Consider the following 4751-nt stretch of genomic DNA (forward strand, 5'->3'; position numbering starts at 1 on the left):
TTGTAGTTGAGTCATCATTAGTGTCTTAAATAGTAACCAGCATTAGGCACAAGTGCACAAAATACACACAAAAACAAATCCGATTAAGCGTTAGTCCTGGACCAATGACGAACCCATTATATATTTTTCACAATTTATAACAATTGCCAGGTGTCTTACTAAAAGGTTGCTGACATTCATCAATCAAAATACACAAAGGGTAAAGAGCTAGCCCTCACTGTGAAGAAAAACGCAAGCGCCAAGTAAGATTAGATTAGCGATTAATTACAGTCACAGATCTGTTCATGTGGGGCGCGCAGCAGACACTTATCCAAACACAAATCGACAACTTTGCCAAACATTCAAGTCTGCCATTTATTAGAAGCTAACGCTTATAACGCTGTTAGCTAAAGCCAATCTGTGCTACCAGTGCAGCTCTACTTACCGTTTGGCTTTAACATGGTACCTCAAAAATGTCAAATCTTCACCCTGCTTAGCTTCCAAGTCAGAGGTGGAGAAGCTCTGTGTGGGGCCAGTGTTATATAAATTAGCCATATTGTGACCACATGAAGTTGAGTTATTTTTCTCACCTTAACAGTAATTCATACAAGCACTGCTGCATTCAAGGTCAATCGGAAAAGGAAATTATAGGTTCTTTGATTAGGGAATTCTGCGTTTGTCTGGCAACCAGTTCAGGGTGTACCCCGCCTCCTGCCCGATGATAGCTGGGATAGGCTCCAGCACTCCCGCAACCCGAGTGAGGAGAAGTGGCTCAGAAAATGGATGGATGAATGCTCTTGAGAGCGTGTGCTGTCTTTTAATTCCCTATCCATCCATCCATTTTCTGAGCGGGCGTCCTGGAGCCTATCCCAGCCATCATCGGGCAGGAGGCGGGGTACACCCTGAACTGATTGCCAGCCAATCGCAGAATTCCCACGCAGGCACGGGGAGAACATAAAAACTCCACATCTGGATCTTAAATAAAAAGACCTATATAAATGTAAAAAAATTGACAAAATAGTGTTGCTCAACAAACAGACACCAGGGTTCCTACGCAAGTATGGAAAAGTATAGAATTTGATTTCAGAAATTTCCAGGTCTGCAAAAGTATGGAAAATGGAAACTCTTGTATGGAAAAATATTCATGTTTCGGACACAGTTAAATTTTCTGATACGTAAACGTGAAGTACTCTGAGGACAGAAATAAGTGAATTTAAAACAATAATGAGTGATTTGATAATTTTATGTAGTGATTACGAGACCTTAAATTGAAGGAAAAATGAGGGAGAAGTGGTACAAAGAGTTAACTAAGATTTAAATCAACTCGCAGACGAGAAGGATGAAATCAATGTGACGAAAACAACAAAATAGGCGATTAAAATGCCAAGACACTTCCATCCATATGAAATGAACACTTCATCACCGTTTTGAATGATATCCTGTGACAATTTTATGCTGCAGATAGGCACCAGCACACCCGTGAGGCTAAGAGAATGGCAAAATGGATGGATGGATGTGTAATAATCAAAACTGAGTTTATCGTCATACCTGTGGTTATTATTTAACATTGTCAAACTAGAACATCTCTTTGCTGGTGTACTGAGTAGTGTTTACATTCCCTTAGAAAGTTATGGGATTGGACTGACTCTTCAAAGTCAAGCACTCAGGTTGTTGCAAGGGGAAAATAAATTGTTTTGGTACAAAACGTATGAAATTATGATTATGATTGTTTCATTAGTTATGTTTGTTGGCAAGGGACCATTGTATAAGCGGGTTAATGCCTGATGTGTACAATTATCAGGGATTAATGGACTTCATAGAGGCAACGGTTTACACCTCCATGTCATCCATTAAACCCTGATCACTGTACATCTCGTTGGGTATTAACCTTGACGTATACTCGTCCGATCTTGTATGATCGTTGACATAACTCATAACGGGCAGATGTAAATTCTCTGACAACTGGCTCATAAATTCTAAATATAAAGATTGGTTGGCGAAGTATCATTGATTATCCCCTTATAATCTTTTGGAAATTATTTGGCAACATGGTATATAAAGAATCAGAATGATACACATCTATTTACTCAAATGTTACAAATTGTTTGAATTTTTTACTGAGAAATCTGGAAAAAGTAAGGAATTTTGAAATCTCCAATGTGTAGCAACCCTGTAGACAGTGGATCCCCGAAAATCTCTGACTAACTTAACTTAAAACAGAACAGCTCTTTCAATGGTGACCTGGCCAAGAAGGCAGCAAGTTAAATGTCTAGTCCAAGTCAGTCACATTCAAATTTATTTCACTTCTCTCTCAAAAAGATACAAAAATAAATCAGTTGAGTTGTAACAACCTTATTTTATTTGATGTTCATCCTCTGATTTAAAAAAATAAATCCGAAATTACTTACTGGTAACTTTAGTAGTTTTTTCACTGAGTACTCCTTAAGTAATTATTTGGAGGATTACTTTTACCTGAGTCATATTATTCTAAAGTAACAGTATTCTTACTTGAATGCAATATTTGGCTACTCTACACACCTCTGGTTATGGGCTGTACATACAGATTGTAAACAAAGGATTCTTAAAGCTTTAATGGCATCCCAAAGACACATGAAGCTCACTGAAAGCTTACGTGCACCCACATTACATGACACAAGTGGAACCATACGGACCAACGATGTTTTCTTTCGACACTTTACATAGTAATACACTTTATGATAACTTGTTTTGCAATATAATATGATATTAGATATTTTATTTGGCACAAAGGCAATGAAAAAAGTAAAATCCCACATTAGATAACTTGCATCTCACTCTTAAATACTCGATGCCTCCGATTCATTTGGTGATATTTTACTCTTTATAGTAGGCCTACTATATGAGCTGGATATGAGCCTTATAATATGCAAATATACGTCACATATGGAGACGTTTCGTCGTCTGAACATTTTCTAATCAACAATTGGATGATTAACATATATGCATCAAACATTTGCACACTTTCATTAAGTCTTTTGTGTGGGCCAAAATTAAAAGTTGTAGATCAAATATATCCACTCCGTCAGGCCAGGTAGATGCATTTGGGACACATTTGTCCAAATAACTTGGTATTTAAGGCAAATCCTGAGTGCCGCTGTTGTACAGAAGCTTTGCTGCTTAGCTTTCCTTGGCATCAGCTGGCCCAAACTTGCATAATATGATCAAAAGCCATGAAAACGAGGTTTCTTAGCCAATATTATATGGAAGTGAATGGGACTTTTGACACTCAGTATAATGCGCACGTGTCAGAATTACGTCACGATGACGTTTTGCGAGCGCTCCCATGAGCTAGCATACTAGCCGAAATAACACGCTAGCACAAACTGTCGTGACAGCACACATGGGGAAACAAAAGAGCGGACAGGCACGTAACACAAACGATACACGAGCTGTGTCCGAAAGGTTCCACGACTGGTTTAACAAAGGATGTACAGTACTGTTCTGTAATTCAAATCCAATCTTTAACCTGGCCTGAGTCCTTATTAGCACACCTGCACATTTTGGCCATTTGTGAGAAGCCAATGAGCGAGACTATTTCTTAACTAATGGTTTATATTTACAGTAGATGTCTCATATTTTAACATGGATTACCGGAATATGACTCACACTTCAGGACTCCTAACCACGTTAAAGTTTCTCGTTCATTAGAGAACTGTGACCACGGCCCTTCATTCCATTTAGATCGAATGGAATATCTGAATACTGTAGCCCTTGTCTCCAGACATCATGAGCTTGTGGTCCTGAACGCCGTGTTGTGCAAGCCTAGAAATGAAACACTTCAAGTTGCAAGTTTTAAACTCGATGGAAAATTGTCTGAATAGAATGACGCATTCATTGCTAAATTGCAGATGTCACAATGCGCCACTACGTCATCACTGACCATGCGCTGTTTCCGTTTACTTTGTTGGCACACCACATTTAGCAAGCTGGCTGCTTTTGAATGATCACTGTCAAGAGGCCCTGTGACGATTAGATTGTGGATGTAGCTATAATTTGACGACCACAGTTTTTGGCATGCAAACTAAATATATTATGCAGCACCAAAGATAAAAAAAAGTTTTAAAAAAAAACTCCCAGGCTGAGCGTCCATCTCTATTCATTTGTTCTGCTCCAGTTTGTTCTGTATGTAGGTCATCAGTAGATGTCCAGGGTTGCAGCAAAATGCCAGCCCTGCACACCATCAGATGGATGCAGGTTCATTTTGAGCTGTGTAGCTTGAATGCAAAGCTCTGCATCAATATACTGCATTAAGTGAACTTTATGCCCATTACTCAACACTGCAGTGAGCAGCCTAGAGTACCGAGTATCGGTATTATGTTTTTGCTATTTGATCATCAACTGAACATTAGAAATTGGCGAAGTGTTCATGTGTTTGTAGACAGTGTTATCGCATTACAAACATTCACCTCTCAGGATCGCCAACACATTGCATCCCAGCTCTTCAGAATCCCACTGAAGTGCAGCATACAGTACATTGTCAGCAGGAGACAAGCACACTTAAAAGATCTTTATGTGAGCATATTTTGGTTTTATTAAACAAATTTATTTTATTATTATTATTTTTTTTACCTCAAAGATGACCTGGGATGGAAGTGGTACATTCTGTCTGCTATCCCCTGTGCGTGTCACTACTTGACATTTGTAAATTGCACACACCTTTTGTCTCTCTCGTGACACCCAGTGGTGTATTGAGTACTTGCAACCTCGGCTCACTGTTCGACAATCCAACAGTC

The sequence above is a fragment of the Phyllopteryx taeniolatus genome, chromosome 1 (assembly GCF_024500385.1).
Source record: "Phyllopteryx taeniolatus isolate TA_2022b chromosome 1, UOR_Ptae_1.2, whole genome shotgun sequence".
In the NCBI taxonomy this organism is placed as follows: domain Eukaryota; kingdom Metazoa; phylum Chordata; class Actinopteri; order Syngnathiformes; family Syngnathidae; genus Phyllopteryx; species Phyllopteryx taeniolatus.